Genomic DNA, 12,662 nt, shown 5'->3' with positions numbered 1-12,662 from the left:
TGATATCCTGTGCGTTGTGTATAGGTTAGGGTTAAGATTACAGTTAGGATTAGGGTTAGAATATTCCGATATCCTGAAAGTGTGTATAAGATGCAGAGAATGACCAGTAGTGATCTATGTGTCTCACAAGGTGAGCATGACCCAGCTGGCCACTCTTTTCATTTCCTTCTTTCCAGAGAGAAGTGGGTTGAAAAGGAGGAGTGGTTAAGGAAACCTATTCAAATGTGTTTACATGTGACATTTGGAAAGAATGGCTTCTGAAACCTGCAGTCCTGCCCTTGGCCAGCTGCCTCCTTTTCTCCCTGTGTTTGCAGGCTGCCCACTCCACCCTGGGCACCTGCCAAGATACCTTGTGCCACCTCGGACCCTGCTTCAACTCAGGGGCTGTATGCTGCAAGCAGAGGCTTTGAGACCAGCTTCTACATGGCAGGGGATGGGAGGTTCTCCACACTGACCCTGGAGAAGAATTTCTGCATGCGGCCCTGCAGGAGACAGGCTTGGAGTTTGAGAAGTTGGAGAAGGCTCAGCAGGCAGCTGAGAGCCACTTCCACTACTGCTCAGATGACCCGGGGATGTTCTCTGTGGGCCAGCAAAGAGACTGGTGCAGCAGGCTAGGAAGGAGCTGGGGGCACACAGGGGCAGGATTTTCAGCTGCCATCCTGCTGCCTCATTTGATTTCCTCCCCATTTAGTCAGTTATATTTAGAACCTTTACCAGCAAATGCTTTTAGAATCTTACTATACATGATTGCCAGGTAAACAGGAATGTTGATCTCAAGCAGAGGGGTTTATAATATGCTCCACTAATGGCCCAGGGAAGAGGAGAAAGAACTGGACCAGAGAAAGAAAGCTGTGCTTCTTCTCATTTCAAGGGCTCTGCAGGGTTGCATAGAGAGAAGAATGGGGAGCCCCCCAGGATCTCCTAGTTTAGGCAATTTGTCACCACACAACTTCTGAGCCCATTCAGCACCTCCGCCTTCACCCCTGAGAATACTGCAGCCCCACCCCCTGAAATGAGAGGAACACAGGTGTCTGCATCAAGAGATACGGATTTTCCTCTTTGGCTCTCTGACTTATTTGCTCTGTGACCTTTGGTGGTTTATTAACATCTCAGAGCCTCAGTTTCTCATTTCTAAAATGGAAATAATTGCTGGGCATGGTGGCTCATGCCTGTAGTCCCAGCACTTTGAGAGGCTGATGCAGTTAGATAACCTGAGGTCAGGAGTTCAAGACCAGTCTGGCCAGCATGGTGAAACCCCATCTCTACAAAAAATACAAAAATTAGCTGTACGCGGTGGCTTATGCCTGATCCCAGCTACTTGGGAGGCTGAGGCAGGAGAATTGCTTGAACCTGGGAGGTAGAGGTTGCAGTGAACTGAGATTACACCACTGCACTCCAGCCTGGGCGACAGAGCAAGACTCGGTCTCAAAAAAAAAAAAAAAAAAAAAAAAAGAAAGAAAGAAATGATAATACCTGTCCCCAGGGTTATCATTAAGACCGCAAAGATATAATAGGAGAGCACTTAGTAAATAATTTTGTGTGTGATGTGGTATGTAAGAGTTTTGGTTGACTATATTCATGAAATGAGCAGTTCTAAAGAGAGCTGGAGAAGCTATCTGCTTTCTTGGTTCAGCACAAACAGTCTAACCCAGTTTGAGGCAGAGAGGAGGTACTTGGGGAAAGACTTTTTGAGGGAAGCAGCAGCACATTGGTGAGACGTAAAGGATACTTAAGGGTGAGCCACATGAAGGAATGGGGTTGGGCGGTGGATTCTCATGGCAGGAATTCTCACATGCTGAGACCTGGAGAAGAAATAACGTACTATGTTAAGTGAACTTCAAGGAAAGTTAAAGAACCTTAGATATAATTGTGGCATTATCCCTAGAGGGCACAACCAAGGCTGTGGTAGAACAAGCCAGGGCTCCAAGCCAGCAGAGAGCACCAGAGGTGCCTGTTGATAGGTGTGGGAGATGGGCAGGTAAGTGATTGATTCATTCGATAAATATTTGTGGGGTGCTCTGTAAAGCTCAGTGCTGAGCTCGGTGTCAGAACCTTTGCCCAGAGCCGGTCCTCACACTAAACATAGTTGCAACACATAAGCCCTTGACCACATTCTGCCCCGTGTGCCTAGCCTGCCTCCTTTCTCTCCATTTGTACTGACATCAGTGGTTTTTACCTTATCCTTTACCCATTACTAAAAGAATAAATGTATTGGCTACTGTGTTCGTCCATTTTGCAATGCTATAAAGGAATATCTGAGATTGGGTACGTCCGTACAAAAAAAAAAAGCTTTATTTAGCTCATAGTTCTGCAGGCTGTACGAGCATGGCATTAACATCTGCTCAGCTTCTGGTGAGGCCTCAGGAAGCTTACAATCATGGTGGAAGGCAAGAGAGGAGCAGCCATGTCACATGGCAAGAGAGGGAGCAAGAGACAGAGGAGGAGGTGCCAGGCTTCTTTAAACCATCTGCTGTCTTGTGAAAGAGCTCACTCATGACTGCAGGGATGGCATTCATGAGGGATTTGGCCCCACGACTCAAACACTACTACAGGTCCCATCTCTCACACTGAGGATTACATTTCAATATGAGATTTGGAGGGGACAATACCCAAACTATATCAGCTACATCAAGAATGCTCTCTTTGTACTTAGGTACAAAGGTTGTGGCACTGTCCCTAGAAGGCACTACTAATGTTTTGGGCACCTGGTGTGATAGAACAGGCCAGTGCTCCAAGCAGGCAGTGAGTACCAGAGGTTGGTAGGCGTGGGAGATGGACCTAATCCTCATACGTGTGTGTATTACGTGTGCATATGTGAGTGTGTGCATATGTATGTGTGTGGTGATTCAGGTAGTGGAGGGTGGTTAGAGCTGTCAGTGGTGCCACCACATGGGTGATGGATGAGGTTGAATCCCAGCGTGGGGGTCAGATCAGAAGTTGGATGCCAGGAGAAGCTTGCAGCAGATGGGACCATAGACTGAGTGTTAACTCCATCCAAGGGGAGCTCCAAGTATACACAGGAGTGTGCAGCCAGAAAGCTGTGATGCGATGGGAAGGCATAACACAAAGAACAAGGCAGCCATGCACAAGTGCCGGGTTTCTGGGGCAGGCGCCCTAGGCCGGACTGGGTTGCCTGGTGCCCCACATGCTGCATGAAGTAGGATGAGCCAGCTTGGGCCACCCAGGATTCAGGTGTGTGTCCTGGGATAGGTCCTTCTAAGGACCTGGTGTTAGTTACATGAGCATTCACATTGGGACACTATTGGCTCCTTTGATCCTCAAGTCCCCATATACACGTGGGCCCAGTGTGAGTAGGTATTGCTATTGGCCTCACAGGAGACAGGGTGATATTGACATGTACAAGACATGGCTAGTGACAGTGAAGAGCTTACAATTCACTAAATTTATTAAAAAACACACAGTCCCCATTGAGTAGACAGGGGACTCTACTACAAGGCAGAATTTGCTAATTCTAATACAAGGGGATGATGGGAAGCACAGAAGAGCTGGGGAACCAGGGAAGACTTCATGGAGGAAGCTGCAGCGAAGATGAGTCTTAAAGGAGGGTGATGGTTGGAAAGGCATTCCTGCTGGAGGAAACAACGCTGCTAAAAGCGTGGCCCTGTGGTCAGATCAGGAGTTGGATATCAGGAGAAGTTTGCAGCAGATGGGACCAGAGGCTGAGTGTTAACCCCATCCGAGGGGGGCTTAGGAAGATGCTGGGCGAATGATGTGATGTTTCATTTGGATCAAGGGCGGGCTCCCTATGCCAGAGCAGAAGAAGACAATGCTAGGAAGGTAGCTCAGGCGTGGCCCTAGGAGCCCCTGTAATCAGAGTTCGCCAAAAAGGATTCATATATCATCTGCCACCTGCCAGGCACTAAGAATGTGAGGATAAATACAACACAATTTTTGCCCTTGCTGGGCTTGCAGACAGTAATGACAACAACTTTTAGCAGGTGAGAACTCACAGAAAGAAATGCCCAATTTGGGGGAGATAAGAGAGTCTTCACAAAGAGGTAATATGCCCACACTGAGCTTGAACTAACAGGAACTAGCAGGTTGCCAGGCAGGCAGTGAGATGAAGGTGGCGCTGGGCTGGGGTGTCAAAGGTGTTTCAGGTGGAAGAAGCCACGTGACAAAGGTGGTCGCCATGGAAGGATGTTGAGTGTGCTTGGGAAACCTCGATCAGGAAGCATGTACTGAGAGTCTGCTATGTGCCAGGCCCTGTTCTGCATTGTGAGGCCACGAGAACGAATCAAACAAGGCCCTGCTCCTGTTCTAGTTGGGAAGGGAAGGAAAGGCAGACAATGAAATAAATAAATAAAGATGGGGATACTTTCAGTGTGGGAGAAGCCCTAAAAAGGAAAGTCACAGCGTGACACCGTGGAGAGTACCTGGGGCAGAGGGCTGGAGAGAGGGCTGTGTACAAGTGCCTGGGATGGACAGACCTGGGCTGGGCTGACACAGCCAGATGGTGGTGAGAGAGGAGGGGGCCTCTGGGGCAAGGGTGCTGAGCCCAGCAGTCTCCCTTTCATCAGACCAGGGCTCTCCAAAGCTGGAGCAGAAAATACCTACGAAAGCAGAATGTACAGGCAGACAGGAGCTGATCCTGCCTGTTCCACACCCTGTCTGCCTGCCCTGCTCGCTGCCCCAGAGAATCCCCTTATACATTTCCAAGCCCTTCCTTTTTCCCTTTCAGAGAAGGGTCCTAGGTACTCAGACCTCCAGGGGAAGGTACAGGCAGTGACTGGGGTTGGGGGACCCATTCTCGGGGACAAGGAAGATCATCCTGCTTGAATGTGTCTCTGGGATGTGCTGTTTGGGAAAAGGAGGCACAGAGACAGCAGGATGGCTCCAGGAGCCAGACCTAGACCTGTTTTTTGGGTATTTCCCTTGTCTTTCGCTCTCTGGGCACAAGAGGGCAGCCGAGTCTTGAGGTTGGTGGGCTGCAGGGCCAGTGGGGTGGGAGGACTCTTCCCGCCTTTGCTGTTTCACCGCCCGCTCATTTGCCTGCATCCTGCTCTCCTCTTCTCCCAGATCCTGATCACTGAATAGGGGAACCAGGAAGAGCAGGGCCACAGCCAGCACAGAGTGGCCTGACCTCCACCCTGCCATGTATTGTACATGCTGCTCCGCCTCTACTGCAGAAGCAGAGGCCCAGGAAAGTGAACCCAGACTTGCTGGCCCCGAGTCCCACTAGGGATATAGGCTAGCCCATATGCTGCTTGGATGACAGACCAAGGGAGAGGCACACCAACTGGCCCTTGGAGGAGAATTCTTCCAGCCTCTCTCTGCTATAGCGAAAACCTCCTTAAAGCCCACAAAGCTGGGGCAGTAAGGCCAATTGCAGCAGATGGGATGCAGTTAGCTCACTAGATCCATTCAATGGCTATTCAGGCCAATCCGTGTGTTAGGGCCCATGCAAGCGGGAGGAATACAAAGATGAATGGGATTCAGGCCCTTCCAAAAAGCTTACCATCTGGTGGACAAATGGCCATGGCATCATGTGGCAAGTTTAGTGAGAGAGAGATGTTCAGGGCACTGGGGAGTACAGAAGAGGTCCATTGACCTAGTCCTGGGGGTATGGTGGAGGGAGGTCAGTGAAGCCTTCCTGGCATTCATACCAAAGCTGAGTTTTAAAGATCAAAGAGTTTAGATGTCTGGGCGCACTGGCTCACACCTGTAATCCCAGCACTTTGGGAGGCCAAGGCGGGCAGATCACGAGATCATGAGTTCGAGACTAGCCTGATCAACATGATAAAATCCTGTCTCTACTAAAAATACAAAAAAAAAAAAAAAAAAAATAGCTAGGTGTGGTGGTGCACTCCTGTAATCCACAGGAGGCTGAGGCTGGAGAATTGCTTGAACCTGGGAGGCGAAGGTTGATTGTGGCACTGCACTCCAGCCTGGGCAACAGAGTGAGACTCTGTCTCAGGGAAAAAAAAAAAAAAAGATAAAAGAGTTTAGACAAGCAAAGGGAGGGCGGGGTTTTCAGGCAAAAGGTCAGACATGTGAGCAAGAAATCAAAGTCAAGAAACAACATAAGTGGGATTAGAAGTTCCAGTGTGTTTGAGAAAGTTCCAGCCTGGCATTGTTTACTGGAACCATCTTAATAGATACACGCTTCAAGAGCTGGCTCTCCCCCTCTTCAGCCAGGTGAAAGGGCTTCCTGAACAGTTTTGCACATTTCCACAGGGGCTTTGGAGAACTGAGTTTTTCTAGGCTAGGGACTACAGGATTAGGGGAAATTGGATGCTGAAAAGGAGAATTAGAGGCAGCGAAATTAGCTTTTTGGCAGGCCTTCTTCTCTGGGGGAACTTCTTTGCTTTGCCTAAACAAGTGACTTCTCTGCAAACTGGAGACTGATGAAGAAATTGACAAAGGAAGGTTAACAAAGACTTCCATGCCTAATACAAAGTACACTCAAGAGGAATGCAGAGTTTAAGATCATAAACATCAGCCTGGGCAACGTAGTGAGATCTCGACTCTGCTAAAAATTAAGAATGCCAGGTATGCTGGCGTGCACCTGAAATCCCAGCTACTTGGGAGCCTGAGATGGGAGGATTGCTTGAGCCAGGGAGGTCGAGGCTGCAATGAGTTGTGATTGCACCATGGCACTCCAGCCTGGGCCACAGAGTGAGAGCCTGTCTAAACAAAAAGACATTGTAAACCAATACAAAAACAATTTAAAAAATTAGATTCCTGCTTGATAATTAGATTCCTGCCAAAGTGATCAGGCGAACAGACTGGAAGAAATATTTACAGTGAATAAAAGCAACAGGGGACAGATATTTTCTAGAATATACGAGGAACTACTGCAAATCAACAATAAGAAAAAGTCTGAAGACAAAAAGAAGCAGGAATATGATCAGGAAATCTATAGAAGAGGAAACTCCTCCCTGATCTGCATGTCTTTTTTTCAGCACACAGCCAGGCTGTATTTCGCAGCCCCCTTGCCAAAGGCCATGTGGTCAAGTTCTGACCCAAAGAATATGAACAGATTACTGTATGGCACTACTTAAGCTGTACCCTCAAAATTCTCGCATCCCAATCTCCTCCGGGACCTCTCTCCCCTCCCCTGCTGGTCGGATGCAGAGAATTCAATGGAAGGCTCTGGGGCCCTAGAGCCACACGGTGGAAGAAGTCTGAGTGCCCAAATGACCACTGGGGGAGTACCCTTTCCTTGCCCCCCACCATGGTCTGTGATGTGAACAAAAAATAAACATTTATTTTGTTAAGCCACTGAGATTTGAGGTCTGTTACATCACTTAGCTTACCTCACTGATACTGATATGAATGTTTAGAAGGGCTCAGACTCATCAGAGAAAGGCAAAATTTAAAAATTGTACCACTTCACTTATTCTCATTAGACTAGCAAAAATTAGTAAAGCAGATCATTCTAAAAATTGATGATAGGAATGGCAGGGGGTGTGAGGAAATCCCATGCACTGCTGGTGAGGATGTGGTGCAGCCTTGCTAGGGGGCAAGCTGGTGGTTCTTATTCAAATTAAATATGTGGATACCTTAAAATTCACCAGTTCTACTCCTGGAAATGCATCCCGTAGGAATTCTCACACAGGTGTCCATATGAAGGAGACATGGATGTCTCTGGAATCATTGTACTGAGGAGTTGGAAACAATCTGGGTATCCATCACTGGGGGTGTGGATAAACAAAAGAGGGGTGCAAAACATGGAGAACTATGCAGCGGCATGAAGCACTGGGTCACATGCACACACTAAATGTGATAGGCCTTTTATGCATAGAATATGATGCAAATAATATATGCATACACAACAGCAGTACGTATTTTACCAAAATATGCACATAAAGAATAGACATCAAACACCTTGGCATGGTTGTCTATGAAAGGGAAATGAGAGTGGAAAATAAAAGGGGAGAAAGAAAATATAATCATATGAGTGAATTTCCTTCCACTGTACAGATTCTCAGTTCATTCCGAAAGCATTTTGACAAGAGACTGAAGACTGACAATCACAGCTTTTTTACTTCTGAGGCTTAGTTTTCTTTACAGAGTCTTATTTCCATGAGGTTATTACATCTATCCTCATTTTTTGAAAAAGCTTATATTCTGCTTTTGCTGCTCTTTTTTCAATTTAATAAGCATTTTCTTTTAACCACCTGATGTCATGTGTTTTCAAAAACTAAACTAAGCAAAACAATAAAGGAGGAAGAGAATGACAAGATCCAATCTTAGTTCCAACATCTTTTACCCTGAACGCAAAACGATTTGCTTTTTACGTCGGTAATAAACAGAGGGAGAAGAGTGAACTCCATTATCTTGATATTTGTATAGCATTAGTAGTGATAGGACAGATGTCCTAAATAGGTGTTGTACCATTACAGTAATTAGTAGGAAGCCAAGAAAAATCAATGGAACAGAGCAGATAGCCCTAAATCAGCTCCCAGTAAGTTTTGTAAGTAAGCATGCGAAAAAGGAGCGTCAAGCCGAGAAGGAATGGGTACAAAGCCAAATAGTGCAAATAGCACGGAGCCCCTCAGGTTTTCAGCTTTTGCCAGCAGGATGTTGGGGAGGCTCCACCCTGATTTCCAGCCTCCCTGTGCCAGGCAGATGTGGATCTCCAGCAAGCTGGCCACCTGCTGCAGCAACACTGCTGGTATCTGACCCTGCCAAAGACCCTACCACTCTGGATGCCATCTGCCTGCAGTTTACAAACTGTATAGCAGGCGTGCGTTGGGGCTGGACGCCTCGTGGCTGGATTATGGAAACTGGTGCTGGCTGAGGTTCAGGAATCGTTTTCTTTTCTGAGCGGTCCTCAATCACCTTCACCCCAACATGTCTTTTTTAAATTTTATTGAACAGAATCTCACCCCGTCACCCAGGCTGGAGTGCAGTGGTGCAGTCTCGGCTAACTGCAACCTACATCTTCTGGGTTGGAGTGATTCTCCTGCCTCAGCCTCCCAAGTAGCTGGGATTACAGGTGCGCACCACCATGCCTGGCTGATTTTTGTATTTTTGGTAGAGACGGGGTTTCACCATGTTAGTCATGCTGGTCTCAAACTCCTGATCTGCTCGCCTTGGCCTCCCGAAGTGCTGGGATCACAGGTATGAGCCACTTTGCCCGGCCCCAACATGTCTTTTCTCTCATCATGCTTCTTCTTCCTTTAGCCAAGCAGCTTGCCACCTCACACCCTCCCTCTCCCTCTCTCCTTGGCATCCTTCTCAATGCTTTCTGTAACCTGAGCAATGGATCCAGCAGCCAGTTAAAAAATTTGAAACGCATGAGCATTGATAACCAGATAGTTAGATAACTAGAGTTTCTGGCTGAATCAGTGTTTTCGTGGCTATGGATTTTCAACCCAAAGCTCTATGAGAGGGCACACTGTTAGAATCAGGCTGAAGGGAGCCCTCTGCATACACACAGTGACCCCCTCATGGTCTGCAGCTTCATTTTTACCCCTACAGGTAGCCACGACTTAAGAGTGACAAAAGAGAGAAGCCAACAGGTTGTGGACGCCAAGAAAGGGTTCCCTACCTTCCTGCAATTAAGGCTCAGATTAATCATCCCTGGATCCACCATACATATTCACTAAAATCTAGAGCAGGCCCTGTGGGAGTACATCAAACTTGATGAGTTATAGTTTTGGTGACACTTTTGTTTATTTATTATTAATTACCAAGCACCTGAAACACTCCCAAATTACTGATTCCTCTGACTCTGGGAGTTGCTTAATTTGGCTCTGCCTTGCAATTCTTTACTGGGGACTCATGCCGGCCACAAGTTACCATCTGAGCAGAGAAAGAGGAAGAGGCTCAGTAGTTGCTTTTCGGCAACATATGTGAACCTCCCACCCACCACTGCAGCAGGAAGAGGTGAAGGGAGCAGGCTCCTAATTGCTGTGGTGTACCCAGGGGTACATTTCTTTCTTGGTGATAAGCAGAAGGCATCAAGTGTCAAAAGGGACATCACTGTCCACAGAAGTCTGTGTCATCTCTGAAGCATCCTGGGGCCCTCTGATCTACGGTAGGCCTTGATATCATCTGAGGCACAGAAGGACTTCTTCCAGCATTGGAAAGAAAAGCTTGGAGGGAAAACTGCAGCTGCAGTTTCCGTAACGTTCTCCTCCATCCTTGCCCGTTTTGCAGAGATCATTGTTTATCCTTTAGTACCATTGAGTGGTTTAACCCCACTAGGTAACATTGAGTGAAAAAGAAACACTAGATCCTGCCTCAGAGAGGAAACTTGAGAAGACCAATATTATTAAGTAGACGTGATCTCTTAATTTGTTCTCGTTTCAAGGGACTCTGCATCCGGGTATGCAGGATGTTTTTTAAATTGCGAAATGCATATATAGGAAAGTTCATAGAACATTTATATATTGCATAAGGGTTAATATGAAATGAATGAACACTGGTTAGCATTGCAGGATCTTTGAAACACCTTCTTCCTCCTATATTCTGAAGCCTGACACAATTTCGTCCTCCCCACTCACCCACAGACAACCACTATCCTGACATCTAATGTAATCATCTCATTGTTTTTCTTCAGTTTTCCCACCCATTTATACATCATTAAATAATAAAATTTACTTTTGTTTGTTTTGGACTTTTGGACTTTACAGATTGAATAAAAAGGAGGTCTGCCTTGGTATTTTCTTCTTTTTCTTTCGCCCTACATCATTTGGAAAGTCATCCATATTGATGCCTGTAGCTGTAATTGTTTCAATTTCATTGCTATACACACCGATGTATTCTACCATTGCTGGACTTTCAGGGTGTTTATAGTTGAGAGTTGTTCCAAACAATGCTGTTAAGAGCATTCATGTTTATATGCCGGAGTTTTCTCTAGGTATGTACCTGGGAGTGTAATTACTGGGCATAGGGTATACAGCAACTCAACTCTACCAGTCAGTGCCAGACTGTTTTCCACAATGCTGCATCAATTTATATGCCCGTTAGAAATACATGAGAACATCTCTTGGTCAAGGCCTTTGGTGCTGGTCAGATGTGATTTTTGCCAGTTTGATGGCTGTGCAATTGTATCTCACTGTGGTTTAATTTGCATTCCACTGATGAGATTAAGCATCTTTTCCTAGGTTTATTGGTCACTTGGATTTCCTTTCTTGGAAAGGGTGTGTTCGAGTTTTTCGTTTTCTTTATTTTCATATTGATTCACAGACGTTCTCTGTAAATTCTGTTGCCAGAATGCATAAATTCTCAGTTGTCAGTTTTATGTGTTGTAGTATCTTTTCCCACTCTGTAGAGTGTCTCTGGTGGAACAGACATTCTTAATTATAATATACTAACATTTATAAATCTTTTATTTATGATTAATGGCTTTTGTGCCTAGCTTAAGAAATCCTTACCTGCACCCAAGATCATAAAGATATTCTTCTACATTATCTTCTAAATCTTTAGAGTTTTGCCCTTCATATTTAGTTTGTTAATCTGTCTAAATTGATTTTTGCGCATAATATGAGGCAGGGTTCTAATTCCTTATTCCTCCCTACAGATACTCAATTATCTTAGCAGTGTTTGTTGAAAAGTCTATCTTTTTCCCCACCAATCTAAGCTATCACCTCTGTCATATACCAGCTGTTCATAAAAGTGTGGATCTGTTTATGGGCTCTCCACTCTGTTCTATTGGTCTATTTGTCAATCCTACTACCATGCTACTCTGTCTTAATTACTATAGCTTTATAATAAGTATTTATATCTGGTAGAGCAAGTCCTCCCATTCTTATTTTTTTTCTTTAAGAGTAGCTACTCTGGGCACCTTGGCACTGTCATACAAATTTTAGAGTCAGGTTGTCAAGTTTCACCAAAAAACAATTGGGATTTTAATTGGGATTTTACTGAGTCTATAAATCAATTTGGAGAGAAATGACATCTTTACCATGTGGAGTCCCTTAATTCGTGAAGTGGTGTATTTCTCCATTTATTTAGGTCTTCTTTAATGTCTTTCAATAAAATTTTATTATTGTTTCCATTAATGTCTTATACATATTTTACTGGATTTATTCTTAGGTACTTCATATTTTTCAATGCCATTGTGGATCATGTCTGTTCTAAATTTCATTGCATAACTGTTGCTGATTAGAAATGAATTTAATTTTTATATTGATTTTATATCAAGGTATTTTGCTAAACTCTAATATTAATTGTAATAATTTACAAAGATTATTTTTCATTTTCTCTATATATCATCATGTTATCTGCTAATAATAAAATTTTTTTCTTTTTCTTCCTCAATACGTACATTTTTAACTTTTTTTTTTTTTTTTTTTTTTTGTTTTTCATTTTTATTGAGACGGATTTTCACTCATGTTACCCAGGCTGGAGTGCAATGGCGCGATCTCGGCTCACCGCAACCTCCGCCCCCTGGGTTCAGGCAATTCTCCTGCCTCAGCCTCCTTAGTAGCTGGGATTACAGGCACGCATCACCATGCCCAGCTAATTTTTTGTATTTTTAGTAGAGACGGGGTTTCACCATGTTGACCAGGATGGTCTCGATCTCTTGACCTCTTGATCCACCCGCCTCGGCCTCCCAAAGTGCTGGGATTACAGGCTTGAGCCACCGCGCCCGGCCTTCTGTTTAACTTTAAAGGGAAGCTTGTAAATGGGTCACCAGGAAGAGTGGTGTTTGTTGAGGTTTTTGTAGGTAATCTTTATCTGAT

The sequence above is a fragment of the Sapajus apella genome, unplaced genomic scaffold (assembly GCF_009761245.1).
Source record: "Sapajus apella isolate SASKATOON/1434 unplaced genomic scaffold, GSC_monkey_1.0 scaffold16, whole genome shotgun sequence".
Lineage (NCBI taxonomy): Eukaryota > Metazoa > Chordata > Mammalia > Primates > Cebidae > Sapajus > Sapajus apella.
The sequence above is the reverse complement of the archived record's forward strand: the minus strand, read 5'-3'. Positions refer to the sequence as shown.